We start from the raw sequence: 18585 nt of genomic DNA, 5'->3' as shown, positions 1-18585 counted from the left end.
GTGTTGTGCAAACTAGAGGCCGACCGATATTTATTTTTGCAGGCCGATACAGATTATTGACGCACTCACAAGGCCGATAACCAGGGTTGCCATACCGTCCTTATTTCTAAGATTTGTCCTTATTTTGAAGGGTCACGTCTTAGAAAACTCGACTGTCCTTATTTCTAAGAAATGTCCTTATTTTCGACTTGCGTCCTTATTTTGTCTTATTTCCAGCAACTACTCGATTATTTCTCTCTGGTATATGTGTTGCATAATATTCTAAAATTATGCTCTTGCGTCCAGATTTTATGACATCATGAATGACAGGAACTCCCGTGGCGTACGCACCACTTGATTTGACTTCGAAGTGGTGCAATTGCTTCGCTAGGGCATTGAGTAATGTACAACTTTCGGCTGTACCCAACCTAACACAGCGGACGTCATCGTAGCAGTAAAAAGCAGTGTCAGGTTTCTGCTGGTTAGTTTAAAGCAGAATAAGCTGTAGGGAAGGCAGCATTTATTGCGCACTGAAAAAAAAACTTGGACACTTGGGTTAAAAAGTAAAGCCATAAATCATCAGTGTTGGGATGAGCCGAGTCATGACCTGACTCTAGTCGTATCATGGGCCCCCACCCGGTAGTTCCGAAGGCACACGATCCGGGGACCTATGAGACATACTCTCAAAAACTCAGGTGTGACAACATTTCTTGTTGTGTAATATAATCTAAGCTACAGCAAGCCATAAAAAGAATGTTTGGTCGCAACCGTCAAAAATAGAACTAATATAAACTCAAATGATGCCATAAAATCGCGTTTCGATTTAAGCTCGAACTTATAAATTTGAAGGTACATACATACTGCCCGTAAACAGAGGTGGTCAGTAACGAAGTACTTCTACTTTTTCGAAGTACTCAGTAGTTTTCCTCTACTTCTGGTACTTACTCAAGTAGATCTGATTTTCGCCACTTCTACTTCTTAATATTTTGTAATCTACTTACTTACTTTTCGCTATTTCCAGTTTGTCAAATAGAAGTAGTTCAATCTTCCAATCAGGAAGATAGCCTGAGGAATTTCGAAGCTGTTTTCACGGAGTATTAACATTTAGTTTTCATAAAAGTTTAGTAAAGCACAGAATTTTCGTCGCGCTTCGTGCGCAGTGGATATGGAGTGACCAGTATGATTTCACGAAAGTATCGGTGAATATGATTTAGGTGGAAGGTTGGCGTGGTTCCGTTCACACCACATTGTCGCCCTTCGCCCATATGAAATAATTAATCAAAGTATATGGCTCATCATAACGTTTGAAACTGATGTTTCGCAATCTTGCATTTTCTTGTCATATCGTAATCTAGCATATATGTCCATGGTGTGTCCTAATCTGGAAGAGTGGACTTTTACTTTCTTTTTTAGTTTTAGAGCTGTTTTAGCTTACCACCTTTGAAACTCTCTGGACTAAAAACATGAAATACATATTCTGCTTTTAGAAGTAGTAGTTATATATTTCACTTTCAATTCCCAGTATCATATACTTTGAGTTATAATTAATATCAGTTCTTTTGTCCGGATAGCATATACATTTTGAAGTATAAAAGCAAGTGCAGTAATGCCTTTAATTTCTGGAAATAAAGCTACACAATATGGCATTTTTACGGTCCACCATATTTTTTATCAACGTTTACTAATAGCGCAAAGTGTTTACACCGTATCCTATACAACTTCTCCGTATTGCTCTTCGACTAAACTAGGGGCCTTATAATATGGGGGATGGCGCCATACCATGCTATATTCCAAAACGTGCTGTTCGAGAAAACAGAGGATTAGCATCGTATTTCCTTATCAATAGGCCTACTATCATTTTCATCCCATGATGTGGACGAATGCTTATGCTATCAAAAATTGGATACCTTATGGTATGCATCAAAATGAATCAAGCTCGTCACCTATCACATAGCTCAATTTGCACCTTTTTATAATCCATCCAATCAGAATCGTTTTCACAACTACTTACTTACTTGAGTACTTTTAAAGTCAGTCAAATCTACTTCTACTTCAAGTAGTTTTAGGTTGCTTATGAAAGAAGTACTTCTACTTGTACTTGAGTAGATTTTTTTCGTCGCTACTTCTACTTCTACTTGAATAGCTATCTTGACTGCTTTGACCACCTCTGCCCGTAAATCGACATTGTGACTTCCAAATACCTCGTTATAGCGATTAAACATCATATGCAATTAATACATAAAGGGTTTCTGTATGTAAGCATGTTTCAGTTGTTGCATGATTAGCATGCTTGATTATTTTGCTTGATTTAGCTTTGTAGCATCGGTCCCCACCCTATGATTTTTATACATGACTCAAAAAAAAATCTACTCGAGAAAGGTATTGAATAAAATAATATGTGTCATTATATAGCCTGATCTAAGATCTGCACTTCACAATAAAAATGATTGCTGGTTTGCTCGTGTTGAAGGTTACAAAGAAAAATGTATTCGCCGATCGAAATTTTGTTTGCACCCCCTAAAACAAAAACATCTGTCAGAGACCCTATAACTAGCGCACGTCGAAATTGTAGACAAGTTCACGGAGTGTATGCATGGAATTATCATAGATAATTTTTCAAGTATTTTCGGTCCCAGGGATTCATCGGTACCCCATCTCCCCTAAACGGTGTCGCATAAATCACTGTATCTTGTGTATGTTCGGATTGTTCGAGATTCGCCGTTGCCCCTTGTGAGAGCAACCATAATCATTTACTGATTGTATGTTGCACTGATCTTCCATTGTTAGATCACAAATAAACTGGCCGCATACTAAACGATCACAGCATACGCTGTCGTACAGTCGTAGTAGTAGTAGTACTAGTAGGAGATTAAGCTACATAGCAATGTAGATGGGTCAATGATTATAGGCTACGTTGCGCAGTGCTCACATTTACCAACCCTCTAGCATGATTTAAATCGAACAAATATAGTTTGTGTGTTAATATTCTCACGGATGTGTAGATGGGTGTACCATATCATTTTGTTTCAACTTCTCGAAGCTTCGTATTACGTCCTATATTTTGGCTGATAATAACTGAATGTAGCATGGCGCTGCACAGTTACTCGCGTATTTTATTAGCGGTTCTACGTGTACCTGAAGGATACAACGTCTTTTTGCATGTATATTTACCTAGATATGCGTTATTTGATCCAAGATGAATAATAATAAATTAATCTGTCCTTCACACAGCTAGCAAAATGTAATGACTTTGAATCATCACCCAAACTTCAAAATTTCAATTTGACTTGAATTGTGACTTGACTCGTGACTTGACTTGACTCGAGTCAAAATCTGCAATGAATCGTGACTCGAAGGTAGTGACTGGATCCCAACACTCTGAATCATTGATAAATTTATCTAAATTATATTGTACAGACCAACGTGTTGTTAGGGGGGACTTACAAAGTGCTGTTTCGGCCCTGGTCGATACGTCACCAGGCATTGCCATGTGTAAGTCTTCGAAGCACATTATACTGGGGTAGTCGGGCGCACGTTCTTACACTTGCGATATGTAAGTGGCGTGCAGTGATGATTAATTACTATTTTTATCCCTTCTTTCGATCCGTTAGTGGACCAAATTCTTGATTAATTCACGTCAATTTATTTCCGGAAACCTTTTTATGTATCTGGATAGCATATGGCGCGCAGATTCATCAATGTGTATGGATTTGTGGTATACCACGCTGTGTACATCGCTAGGGACTTTTTTTTTCGACATGACTGCGGTTCGCAGCACTAAACACTAACAATGCCATTATGCTACCTAACAATACACACATTTGTCATTACTTAAGCTATTGTTATTACCCCTCTTTACATTTTGTACATTCTACTTTCACAACGTTACTTCGTAATTTATGACGAAGTCCCCGCGTTACGCTACGATTACATTCATCTTGACATGCTTTTATGCTAAATATTCCATTACTATACTTTTGAAATGATCAAAACACCCGGATAACCCGGCATAATTTCCATTCACTTAGAGATTCCGTAAATTTTTATCAACTTCTACTTGAAAGCTCAAATTACTCACAAGGCTTGTATAACCGCCTTGCGTCGCTCCCTCACGTATGGAATCGATTCAATACTTAGTACTTACGCTCACATTATCGGTGCAGATTTTCACCACCTCATATCTGGTCCGCTGACATACGAAGTGTTTATCGTGTTTAATTTCTTTTTCAATTTGTCAATAGGCTATGCTATTATATTGCCATTATTATTTTCCTACTTTGTGAAATAGCCTTTTTGCTGCCGATATTGCTTTTGCATCCCAGATTCGTCGTCGTCTGCCAACGGGTCTATCGCGAACCGCCGAAATGCTCACTACGACACAACATTCCTCCGCTCTCCGATTCCGGCCTATGTCAACATTTCGGGACATACAAGTTCAACATGGCTTTGGTAACACCACGTATTATACGCATTTTAAAGCCGACTTGAACAGTAGTGAAGAATATTCGCACAACAGGCGATACGCGTTTTAACCTTGGCGGAGTGAACTAATTGGATCTAAATACAATCCTTAATGTGCAATGACCATTGACTGTTAATTATTCCAGGCAGGTTCGCGGCCCCCGGTGCATGGCTTAACTATATATAAATAATTATTCGGTCTTCCAAAAGACTGATGGACTGATTCATTCGTATAGGCTACCCATTACCGAATGCGTCAATACGACTGTTCTTGCCGAAAATATATACGGCTCGCATAATTTCGGGCCCCGGTCTTTGTGACTATGGTCGTTATACTTAATGGTTCAGGAAATTTCCCACAAATCTCGCCATTTTAAGCGGTTCGACTACCAGACCATTTGAGTAATTTTTTCTATTCAACTCCATAGACTCATAAAAGCAGTCTCTGGTCGCTAGAAAACCCAGACATCGGTTTCCTACTTTCGTTACTTCCTATACCACGTGTTTCGATTACTTTCAAAAGTAGTTTTGACTTGAATATGCTACCAAACCATACACTAGATTCCGCTTATAGGATTTCGCATTTACAAATAACAGACACTTATTTTCGAGTTACCACCAATTTGTTCTAGCGTATGACGCATTCGCCAGACCTAATGTCAATTCCTTTGTGTACATATTTTTTTTCGTTTATTGTTCTTTTAATAAAATAAAAAACTTGCCTCAGATATGACCAATTCGCCATTTTGACTATATTTAATCTAACCCTTAACGTGTTATCAATACACTATCTCATATATGGTTTCATCGCTATCATGTTGTATAAATATTGCAACATCAGGCTACAATATTGCATTTTAAATTGATGTTATCGCCTTTCTACCAATGCTTTTATTCACTGCACACTTAGGCCTTACCACCTTCAACCACACGCTATGTGTTTATGTTCCGATTACTATGTCTCGTAATCGTACTGCTATTCAATTCATGTAGTAAATGTCATTTTGTATTGTCGCTAATCACGCCTCCTTGGAAGGGGTGATGTGGAGCTCTGCCCCTTCTCTCTCATATCTGTATATCACGTGACTTATATCTTTCTTCTCGCTACCATGTGACTTGCCATTTATCAGCTCGTGCATCTCATTTTACAAGGGAGACTCATCTGCGATATCCTACTGTATATTCCATACATATTCGACCAATATATCTATCTGAGGCAATGCTGTCGTTGCATTCGCGTTGAAATTGTCAGATCAAGGACTTCACGCAGGAACGTGCGTCTTACTACGAAAGAGCTAAGTATATCCACCCAGCCACACATTACGTGGGACTCAGGTTACAACTCTAGCAGGTATCAGAAGTCACACCCTCCCATATGGTGCACGCTCGTGAGATGATTTCAGCTTCAACGAAGGACGAATCGCCTCCTACACAATTGGACTAACAACTGCTATTGGAGCCATCCAGGACTTTTCCACCCTTACACGGTAAATCCGTTTATTTGACTTCGAATTTCGGGAATGCATTTTGCAGTGAGAATGATTTATCTCACTTGGCTTTATCGGCTAGCAGCAAATTTCCTCGTTATTGCTCGATTCGTGCTTTCCATATAATTATGTTCGTAGTTTGTGTTCCTATATTCATCGCCATGACATTCAGAGAACCAGATTTGAGTGATACTCTGACACTGACAGAACATTGTGCATTGGTTTCGTTTTTATATTACGGCCTTAAAAACTATTATTTGAATCTTAGCGTTTTGCTTTCTAACGAAATTATCACATCCATTCCTCGTCGGGAATTACACTCTCGATCGCCCGGTAAAATTGCTTCTTCCTCCCGTGAAATCGAATAATTACTACCGATTCACTATTCACTATTTCCATATATACAACTTCACTTTTGCACGAATAGCCTACCTTGGTCGTGTAACATACCATTTGCTTACAGTTGTTTGATTGTTCAACACCCCCATTTCGATTCTGATTATAAATTTTGCGGTTTCTCCTACCTTCATATTACCGTGTAAATCACTTCCAACCACCCTGGTTATTTACCAATCTATTTTTTGTTCGTTTTTTAAATTCACGGCATCTCCGCGGAACATTACTACCAATTCCAGGATATTAATTTTTGTGATTTCATATGTCATTCATGCGACATTGACTTACGCGCGTATTTACGCGCTACCCTTTTGAACTACCGTAACTATACCGTCAATGTTACTTCGATAAAAATAGTGACGCAACTTTTCGCCGGATTATAGCATAGCATTCCATTGGGATTCTATATGATGTTCCGCGGCAAAATCTGCTATTTTTAACCGACAATTTAGATTTCGGCTTTGAACTATTTAAATATACCAGTATCACTGGGAATGGGGATTTTATAACTAACTTAACTCTGCATAACGCAACTTCATCTTATCTCACTACACGTATTCGCATAACCTCGCTTTTGCTACAATTACCCATAATCATAATTCGATTTTAATCACATATTAGCGTTACTTCTAACTCAGCGCTTTGCTGGAATTAATAAATACGGAAGTTACTTCCCTATTTTCTTCAAACATTGACTTGCTTACTTTCTTTATACTAGGTGTTTGACATTTTCGCTTACTTCTAATTACCTATACTTAAATAAGGCCGCTTTAACACGGTGACAAATTGTCATTTTTTTCCGTAATTTACGTCCTTATATACTTACCCGCTATAATGTCATCTGAACATACTCAGATTTTGCAACCTATAGTTTTACAGGCGATTAGCTATACATATCTTTTACCTTTATACATTGTACATTGTACATTTCATGGCATTGCTACCTATTACTGACATCTGGTCACATATCCGTGAAACGTTTGTATAGTCACGAATCTGTTAAATTTTGAATATCACGTTGCCCATTGTCGCTACTCGGGGGAACTTGTTAATTAAGGTTAGGGTCGAAGTACCGGGTCTACGATTTCACTTTTGCTCCTGGGATCGTGTGTAATGAGTGGGTTTGGCCATGTTATCTCTCCAAATCGTTTTTAGACATGGGAATTGCTTGTGCGTGACTCAGCGATTCTACCGGCCGGGGAATCTATGGGTTGTAAACATGCGATTTTAACTCATGCTATAAACTTCCATCATTACATAACGAAGTTGAGGTGAAATTCGGTGTACTCGCGTCTCGCCCGTACGCTTTTTTATCGAAATGATCCACAATCGGACACTATTAGTGTATATACGGTTTTTTGGATAAATTATTTATCCAGTGTTGGGGAATTTGACCTAATATTTAGACTGTCGTTTAGACGTATCTTACCGGTCGATACGTCACCAGGCATTGCCATGTGTAAGTCTTCGAAGCACATTATACTGGGGTAGTCGGGCGCACGTTCTTGCACTTGCGATATGTAAGTGGCGTGCAGTGATGATTAATTACTATTTTTAGCCCTTCTTTCGATCCGTTAGTGGACCAAATTCTTGATTAATTCACGTCAATTTATTTCCGGAAACCTTTTTATATATCTGGATAGCATATGGCGCGCAGATTCATCAATGTGTATGGATTTGTGGTATACCATGCTGTGTACATCGCTAGAGACTTTTTTTTCGACATGACTGCGGTTCGCAGCACTAAACACTAACAATGCCATTATGCTACCTAACAATACACACATTTGTCATTACTTAAGCTATTTTTATTACCCCTCTTTACATTTTGTACATTCTACTTTCACGACGTTACTTCGTAATTTATGACGAAGTCCCCGTGTTACGCTACGATTACATTCATCTTGACATGCTTTTATGCTAAATATTCAATTACTATACTTTTGAACTGATCAAAACACCCGGATAACCCGGCATAATTTCCATGCACTTCGAGATTCCGTAAATTTTTATTAACTTCTACTTGAAATCTCAAATTACTCACAAGGCTTATATAACCGCCTTGCGTCGCTCCTTCACGTATGGAATCGATTCAATACTTAGTACTTACGCTCACATTATAGCGTATACTCCCTATCGGTGCAGATTTTCACCACCTCATATCTGGTCCGCTGACATACGAAGTGTTTATCGTGTTTAATTTCTTTTTCAATTTGTCATTAGGCTATACTATTATATTGCCATTATTATTTTCCTACTTTGTGAAATAGCCTTTTTGCTGCCGATATTGCTTTTGCATCCCAGATTCGTCGTCGTCTGCCAACGGGTCTATCGCGAACCGCCGAAATGCTCACTACGACACAACATTCCTCCGCTCTCCGATTCCGGCCTATGTCAACATTTCGGGACATACAAGTTCAACATGGCTTTGGTAACACCACGTATTATACGCATTTTAAAGCCGACTTGAACAGTCGTGAAGAATATTCGCACAACAGGCGATACGCGTTTTAACCTTGGCGGAGTGAACTAATTGGATCTAAATACAATCCTTAATGTGCAATGACCATTGACTGTTAATTATTCCAGGCAGGTTCGCGGCCCCCGGTGCATGGCTTAACTATATATAAATAATTTTTCGGTCTTCCAAAAGACTGATGGACTGATTCATTCGTATAGGCTACCCATTACCGAATGCGTCAATACGACTGTTCTTGCCGAAAATATATACGGCTCGCATAATTTCGGGCCCCGGTCTTTGTGACTATTTCAATGGTCGTTAATCTTAATGGTTCAGGAAATTTCCCACAAATCTCGCCATTTTAAGCGGTTCGACTACCAGACCATCATTTGAGTAATTTTTTCTATTCAACTCCATTGACTCATAAAAGCAGTCTCTGGTCGCTAGAAAACCCAGACATCGGTTTCCTACTTTCGTTACTTCCTATACCACGTGTTTTGATTACTTTCAAAAGTAGTTTTGACTTGAATATGCTACCAAACCATACACTAGATTCCGCTTATAGGATTTTGCATTTACAAATAACAGACACTTATTTTCGAGTTACCACCAATTTGTTCTAGCGTATGACGCATTCGCCAGACCTAATGTCAATTCCTTTGTGTACATATTTTTTTTCGTTTATTGTTCTTTTAATAAAATAAAAAACTTGCCTCAGATATGACCAATTCGCCATTTTTACTATATTTAATCTAACCCTTAACGTGTTATCAATACACTATCTCATATATGGTTTCATCGCTATCATGTTGTATAAATATTGCAACATCAGGCTACAATATTGCATTTTAAATTGATGTTATCGCCTTTCTACCAATGCTTTATTCACTGCACACTTAGGCCTTACCACCTTCAACCACACGCTATGTGTTTATGTTCCGATTACTATGTCTCGTAATCGTACTGCTATTCAATTCATGTAGTAAATGTCATTTTGTATTGTCGCTAATCACGCCTCCTTGGAAGGGGTGATGTGGACCTCTGCCCCTTCTCTCTCATATCTGTATATCACGTGACTTATATCTTTCTTCTCGCTACCATGTGACTTGCCATTTATCAGCTCGTGCATCTCATTTTACAAGGGAGACTCATCTGCGATATCCTACTGTATATTCCATACATATTCGACCAATATATCTATCTGAGGCAATGCTGTCGTTGCATTCGCGTTGAAATTGTCAGATCAAGGACTTCACGCAGGAACGTGCGTCTTACTACGAAAGAGCTAAGTATATCCACCCAGCCACACATTACGTGGGACTCAGGTTACAACTCTAGCAGGTATCAAAAGTCACACCCTCCCATATGGTGCACGCTCGTGAGATGATTTCAGCTTCAACGAAGGACGAATCGCCTCCTACACAATTGGACTAACAACTGCTATTGGAGCCATCCAGGACTTTTCCACGCTTACACGACACGGTAAATCCGTTTACTTGACTTCGAATTTCGGGAATGCATTTTGCAGTGAGAATGATTTATCTCACTTGGCTTTATCGGCTAGCAGCAAATTTCCTCGTTATTGCTCGATTCGTGCTTTCCATATAATTATGTTCGTTGTTTGTGTTCCTATATTCATCGCCATGACATTCAGAGAACCAGATTTGAGTGATACTCTGACACTGACAGAACATTGTGCATTGGTTTCGTTTTTATATTACGGCCTTAAAAACTAATATTTGAATCTTAGCGTTTTGCTTTCTAACGAAATTATCACATCCATTCCTCGTCGGGAATTACACTCTCGATCGCCCGGTAAAATTGCTTCTCCCTCCCGTGAAATCGAATAATTACTACCGATTCACTATTTCCATATATACAACTTCACTTTTGCACGAATAGCCTACCTTGGTCGTGTAACATACCATTTGCTTACAGTTGTTTGATTGTTCAACACCCCCATTTCGATTCTGATTATAAATTTTGCGGTTTCTCCTACCTTCATATTACCGTGTAAATCACTTCCAACCACCCTGGTTATTTACCAATCTATTTTTTGTTCGTTATTTAAATTCACGGCATCTCCGCGGAACATAACTACCAATTCCAGGATATTAATTTTTGTGATTTCATATGTCATTCATGCGACATTGACTTACGCGCGTATTTACGCGCTACCCTTTTGAACTACCGTAACTATACCGTCAATGTTACTTCGATAAAAATAGTGACGCAACTTTTCGCCGGATTATAGCATAGCATTCCATTGGGATTCTATATGATGTTCCGCGGCAAAATCTGCTATTTTTAACCGACAATTTAGATTTCGGCTTTGAACTATTTAAATATACCAGTATCACTGGGAATGGGGATTTTATAACTAACTTAACTCTGCATAACGCAACTTCATCTTATCTCACTACACGTATTCGCATAACCTCGCTTTTGCTACAATTACCCATAATCATAATTCGATTTTAATCACATATTAGCGTTACTTCTAACTCAGCGCTTTGCTGGAATTAATAAATACGGAAGTTACTTCCCTATTTTCTTCAAACATTGACTTGCTTACTTTCTTTATACTAGGTGTTTGACATTTTCGCTTACTTCTAATTACCTATACTTAAATAAGGCCGCTTTAACACGGTGACAAATTGTCATTTTTTTCCGTAATTTACGTCCTTATATACTTACCCGCTATAATGTCATCTGAACATACTCAGATTTTGCAACCTATAGTTTTACAGGCGATTAGCTATACATATCTTTTACCTTTATACATTGTACATTGTACATTTCATGGCATTGCTACCTATTACTGACATCTGGTCACATATCCGTGAAACGTTTGTATAGTCACGAATCTGTTAAATTTTGAATATCACGTTGCCCATTGTCGCTACTCGGGGGAACTTGTTAATTAAGGTTAGGGTCGAAGTACCGGGTCTACGATTTCACTTTTGCTCCTGGGATCGTGTGTAATGAGTGGGTTTGGCCATGTTATCTCTCCAAATCGTTTTTAGACATGGGAATTGCTTGTGCGTGACTCAGCGATTCTACCGGCCGGGGAATCTATGGGTTGTAAACATGCGATTTTAACTCATGCTATAAACTTCCATCATTACATAACGAAGTTGAGGTGAAATTCGGTGTACTCGCGTCTCGCCCGTACGCTTTTTTATCGAAATGATCCACAATCGGACACTATTAGTGTATATACGGTTTTTTGGATAAATTATTTATCCAGTGTTGGGGAATTTGACCTAATATTTAGACTGTCGTTTAGACGTATCTTACCGGTCGATACGTCACCAGGCATTGCCATGTGTAAGTCTTCGAAGCACATTATACTGGGGTAGTCGGGCGCACGTTCTTACACTTGCGATATGTAAGTGGCGTGCAGTGATGATTAATTACTATTTTTAGCCCTTCTTTCGATCCGTTAGTGGACCAAATTCTTGATTAATTCACGTCAATTTATTTCCGGAAACCTTTTTATATATCTGGATAGCATATGGCGCGCAGATTCATCAATGTGTATGGATTTGTGGTATACCATGCTGTGTACATCGCTAGAGACTTTTTTTTCGACATGACTGCGGTTCGCAGCACTAAACACTAACAATGCCATTATGCTACCTAACAATACACACATTTGTCATTACTTAAGCTATTTTTATTACCCCTCTTTACATTTTGTACATTCTACTTTCACGACGTTACTTCGTAATTTATGACGAAGTCCCCGTGTTACGCTACGATTACATTCATCTTGACATGCTTTTATGCTAAATATTCAATTACTATACTTTTGAACTGATCAAAACACCCGGATAACCCGGCATAATTTCCATGCACTTCGAGATTCCGTAAATTTTTATTAACTTCTACTTGAAATCTCAAATTACTCACAAGGCTTATATAACCGCCTTGCGTCGCTCCTTCACGTATGGAATCGATTCAATACTTAGTACTTACGCTCACATTATAGCGTATACTCCCTATCGGTGCAGATTTTCACCACCTCATATCTGGTCCGCTGACATACGAAGTGTTTATCGTGTTTAATTTCTTTTTCAATTTGTCATTAGGCTATACTATTATATTGCCATTATTATTTTCCTACTTTGTGAAATAGCCTTTTTGCTGCCGATATTGCTTTTGCATCCCAGATTCGTCGTCGTCTGCCAACGGGTCTATCGCGAACCGCCGAAATGCTCACTACGACACAACATTCCTCCGCTCTCCGATTCCGGCCTATGTCAACATTTCGGGACATACAAGTTCAACATGGCTTTGGTAACACCACGTATTATACGCATTTTAAAGCCGACTTGAACAGTCGTGAAGAATATTCGCACAACAGGCGATACGCGTTTTAACCTTGGCGGAGTGAACTAATTGGATCTAAATACAATCCTTAATGTGCAATGACCATTGACTGTTAATTATTCCAGGCAGGTTCGCGGCCCCCGGTGCATGGCTTAACTATATATAAATAATTATTCGGTCTTCCAAAAGACTGATGGACTGATTCATTCGTATAGGCTACCCATTACCGAATGCGTCAATACGACTGTTCTTGCCGAAAATATATACGGCTCGCATAATTTCGGGCCCCGGTCTTTGTGACTATTTCAATGGTCGTTAATCTTAATGGTTCAGGAAATTTCCCACAAATCTCGCCATTTTAAGCGGTTCGACTACCAGACCATCATTTGAGTAATTTTTTCTATTCAACTCCATTGACTCATAAAAGCAGTCTCTGGTCGCTAGAAAACCCAGACATCGGTTTCCTACTTTCGTTACTTCCTATACCACGTGTTTTGATTACTTTCAAAAGTAGTTTTGACTTGAATATGCTACCAAACCATACACTAGATTCCGCTTATAGGATTTTGCATTTACAAATAACAGACCCTTATTTTCGAGTTACCACCAATTTGTTCTAGCGTATGACGCATTCGCCAGACCTAATGTCAATTCCTTTGTGTACATATTTTTTTTCGTTTATTGTTCTTTTAATAAAATAAAAAACTTGCCTCAGATATGACCAATTCGCCATTTTGACTATATTTAATCTAACCCTTAACGTGTTATCAATACACTATCTCATATATGGTTTCATCGCTATCATGTTGTATAAATATTGCAACATCAGGCTACAATATTGCATTTTAAATTGATGTTATCGCCTTTCTACCAATGCTTTATTCACTGCACACTTAGGCCTTACCACCTTCAACCACACGCTATGTGTTTATGTTCCGATTACTATGTCTCGTAATCGTACTGCTATTCAATTCATGTAGTAAATGTCATTTTGTATTGTCGCTAATCACGCCTCCTTGGAAGGGGTGATGTGGACCTCTGCCCCTTCTCTCTCATATCTGTATATCACGTGACTTATATCTTTCTTCTCGCTACCATGTGACTTGCCATTTATCAGCTCGTGCATCTCATTTTACAAGGGAGACTCATCTGCGATATCCTACTGTATATTCCATACATATTCGACCAATATATCTATCTGAGGCAATGCTGTCGTTGCATTCGCGTTGAAATTGTCAGATCAAGGACTTCACGCAGGAACGTGCGTCTTACTACGAAAGAGCTAAGTATATCCACCCAGCCACACATTACGTGGGACTCAGGTTACAACTCTAGCAGGTATCAAAAGTCACACCCTCCCATATGGTGCACGCTCGTGAGATGATTTCAGCTTCAACGAAGGACGAATCGCCTCTTACACAATTGGACTAACAACTGCTATTGGAGCCATCCAGGACTTTTCCACGCTTACACGACACGGTAAATCCGTTTACTTGACTTCGAATTTCGGGAATGCATTTTGCAGTGAGAATGATTTATCTCACTTGGCTTTATCGGCTAGCAGCAAATTTCCTCGTTATTGCTCGATTCGTGCTTTCCATATAATTATGTTCGTAGTTTGTGTTCCTATATTCATCGCCATGACATTCAGAGAACCAGATTTGAGTGATACTCTGACACTGACAGAACATTGTGCATTGGTTTCGTTTTTATATTACGGCCTTAAAAACTAATATTTGAATCTTAGCGTTTTGCTTTCTAACGACATTATCACATCCATTCCTCGTCGGGAATTACACTCTCGATCGCCCGGTAAAATTGCTTCTCCCTCCCGTGAAATCGAATAATTACTACCGATTCACTATTCACTATTTCCATATATACAACTTCACTTTTGCACGAATAGCCTACCTTGGTCGTGTAACATACCATTTGCTTACAGTTGTTTGATTGTTCAACACCCCCATTTCGATTCTGATTATAAATTTTGCGGTTTCTCCTACCTTCATATTACCGTGTAAATCACTTCCAACCACCCTGGTTATTTACCAATCTATTTTTTGTTCGTTTTTTAAATTCACGGCATCTCCGCGGAACATAACTACCAATTCCAGGATATTAATTTTTGTGATTTCATATGTCATTCATGCGACATTGACTTACGCGCGTATTTACGCGCTACCCTTTTGAACTACCGTAACTATACCGTCAATGTTACTTCGATAAAAATAGTGACGCAACTTTTCGCCGGATTATAGCATAGCATTCCATTGGGATTCTATATGATGTTCCGCGGCAAAATCTGCTATTTTTAACCGACAATTTAGATTTCGGCTTTGAACTATTTAAATATACCAGTATCACTGGGAATGGGGATTTTATAACTAACTTAACTCTGCATAACGCAACTTCATCTTATCTCACTACACGTATTCGCATAACCTCGCTTTTGCTACAATTACCCATAATCATAATTCGATTTTATTCACATATTAGCGTTACTTCTAACTCAGCGCTTTGCTGGAATTAATAAATACGGAATATATACTTAAATAAATCCGCTTTAACACGGTGACAAATTGTCATTTTTTTTTCCGTAATTTACGTCCTGATATGCTTACCCGCTATAATGTCATCTGAACATACTCAGATTTTGCAACCTATAGTTTTACAGGCGATTAGCTATACATATCTTTTACCTTTATACATTGTACATTGTACATTTCATGGCATTGCTACCTATTGCTGACATCTGGTCACATATCCGTGAAACGTTTGTGTAGTCACGAATCTGTTAAATTTTGAATATCACGTTGCCCATTGTCGCTACTCGGGGGAACTTGTTAATTAAGGTTAGGGTCGAAGTACCGGGTCTACGATTTCACTTTTGCTCCTGGGATCGTGTGTAATGAGTGGGTTTGGCCATGTTATCTCTCCAAATCGTTTTTAGACATGGGAATTGCTTGTGCGTGACTCAGCGATTCTACCGGCCGGGGAATCTATGGGTTGTAAACATGCGATTTTAACTCATGCTATAAACTTCCATCATTACATAACGAAGTTGAGGTGAAATTCGGTCGACTCACGTCTCGCCCGTACGCTTTTTTATCGAAATGATCCACGATCGGACACTATTAGTGTATATACGGTTTTTTGGATAAATTATTTATCCAGTGTTGGGGAATTTGACCTAATATTTAGACTGTCGTTTAGACGTATCTTACCGGTCGATACGTCACCAGGCATTGCCATGTGTAAGTCTTCGAAGCACATTATACTGGGGTAGTCGGGCGCACGTTCTTACACTTGCGATATGTAAGTGGCGTGCAGTGATGATTAATTACTATTTTTATCCCTTCTTTCGATCCGTTAGTGGACCAAATTCTTGATTAATTCACGTCAATTTATTTCCGGAAACCTTTTTATATATCTGGATAGCATATGGCGCGCAGATTCATCAATGTGTATGGATTTGTGGTATACCATGCTGTGTACATCGCTAGAGACTTTTTTTTCGACATGACTGCGGTTCGCAGCACTAAACACTAACAATGCCATTATGCTACCTAACAATACACACATTTGTCATTACTTGAGCTATTTTTATTACCCCTCTTTACATTTTGTACATTCTACTTTCACGACGTTACTTCATAATTTATGACGAAGGCCCCGCGTTACGCTATGGTTACATTCATCTTGACATGCTTTTATGCTAAATATTCAATTACTATACTTTTGAACTGATCAAAACACCCGGATAACCCGGCATAATTTCCATTCACTTCGAGATTCCGTAAATTTTTATCAACTTCTACTTGAAATCTCAAATTACTCACAAGGCTTGTATAACCGCCTTGCGTCGCTCCTTCACGTATGGAATCGATTCAATACTTAGTACTTACGCTCACATTATAGCGTATACTCCCTATCGGTGCAGATTTTCACCACCTCATATCTGGTCCGCTGAGATACGAAGTGTTTATCGTGTTTAATTTCTTTTTCAATTTGTCATTAGGCTATACTAATATATTGCCATTATTATTTTCCTACTTTGTGAAATAGCCTTTTTGCTGCCGATATTGCTTCTGCATCCCAGATTCGTCGTCGTCTGCCAACGGGTCTATCGCGAACTGCCGAAATGCTCACTACGACACAACATTCCTTCGCTCTCCGATTCCGGCCTATGTCAACATTTCGGGACATACAAGTTCAACATGGCTTTGGTAACACCACGTATTATACGCATTTTAAAGCCGACTTGAACAGTCGTGAAGAATATTCGCACAATAGGCGATACGCGTTTTAACCTTGGCGGAGTGAACTAATTGGATCTAAATACAATCCTTAATGTGCAATGACCATTGACTGTTAATTATTCCAGGCAGGTTCGCGGCCCCAGGTGCATGGCTTAACTATATATAAATAATTATTCGGTCTTCCAAAAGACTGATGGACTGATTCATTCGTATAGGCTACCCATTACTGAATGCGTCAATACGACTGTTCTTGCCGAAAATATATACGGCTCGCATAATTTCGGGCCCCGGTCTTTGTGACTATTTCAATGGTCGTTAATCTTAATGGTTCTGGAAATTTCCCACAAATCTCGCCATTTTAAGCGGTTCGACTACCAGACCATCATTTGAGTAATTTTTTCTATTCAACTCCATTGACTCATAAAAGCAATCTCTGGTCGCTAGAAAACCCAGACATCAGTTTCCTACTTTCGTTACTTCCTATACCACGTGTTTCGATTACTTTCAAAAGTAGTTTTGACTCAAATATGCTACCAAACCATACTCTAGATTCCGCTTATAGGATTTTGCATTTACAAATAACAGACACTCATTTTCGAGTTACCACCAATTTGTTCTAGCGTATGACGCATTCGCCAGACCTAATGTCAATTCCTTTGTGTACATATTTTTTTTCGTTTATTGTTCTTTTAATAAAATAAAAAACTTGCCTCAGATATGACCAATTCGCCATTTTGACTATATTTAATCTAACCCTTAACGTTTTATCAATACACTATCTCATATATGGTTTCATCGCTATCATGTTGTATAAATATTGCAACATCAGGCTACAATATTGCATTTTAAATTGATGTTATCGCCTTTCTACCAATGCTTTATTCACTGCATACTTAGGCCTTACCACCTTCAACCACACGCTATGTGTTTATGTTCCGATTACTATGTCTCGTAATCGTACTGCTATTCAATTCATGTAGTAAATGTCATTTTGTATTGTCGCTAATCACGCCTCCTTGGAAGGGGTGATGTGGTGCTCTGCCCCTTCTCTCTCATATCTGTATATCACGTGACTTATATCTTTCTTCTCGCTACCACGTGACTTGCCATTTATCAGCTCGTGCATCTCATTTTACAAGGGAGACTCATCTGCGATATCCTACTGTATATTCCATACATATTCGACCAATATATCTATCTGAGGCAA

General features: G+C 38.9%; 1 protein-coding gene and 2 long non-coding RNA genes across 9 annotated transcripts in view; 2 read left to right on the top strand and 1 right to left on the bottom strand.

Moving 5' to 3' along the window:
- LOC145451873 (kinesin-like protein KIF9) overlaps positions 1-5660 on the top strand; it is a 17729-nt gene extending 12069 nt beyond the window's left edge. For all 7 annotated transcript variants that reach the window (XR_013919091.1, XR_013919094.1, XR_013919093.1 and 4 more), the window contains one exon: positions 43-5660. The gene's annotated coding sequence lies outside the window, so the exon portion shown is untranslated. The remainder of the gene's footprint in view (positions 1-42) is intronic.
- Positions 1-18585, bottom strand: part of LOC145451877 (uncharacterized) — a 110193-nt gene that overhangs the window by 81592 nt on the left and 10016 nt on the right. The window lies entirely within an intron of this gene.
- LOC145451876 (uncharacterized) overlaps positions 1-18585 on the top strand; it is a 328627-nt gene extending 310042 nt beyond the window's left edge. The window contains exon 2 of the long non-coding RNA XR_013919108.1: positions 5168-18585. This is a non-coding gene — a long non-coding RNA (uncharacterized LOC145451876). The remainder of the gene's footprint in view (positions 1-5167) is intronic.

The sequence above is a fragment of the Botryllus schlosseri genome, chromosome 12, assembly GCF_051294905.1.
Source record: "Botryllus schlosseri isolate E-star chromosome 12, Bs_hap1, whole genome shotgun sequence".
NCBI classification, from domain to species: domain Eukaryota; kingdom Metazoa; phylum Chordata; class Ascidiacea; order Stolidobranchia; family Styelidae; genus Botryllus; species Botryllus schlosseri.
This window is presented reverse-complemented; position numbering and strand designations above follow the sequence as displayed.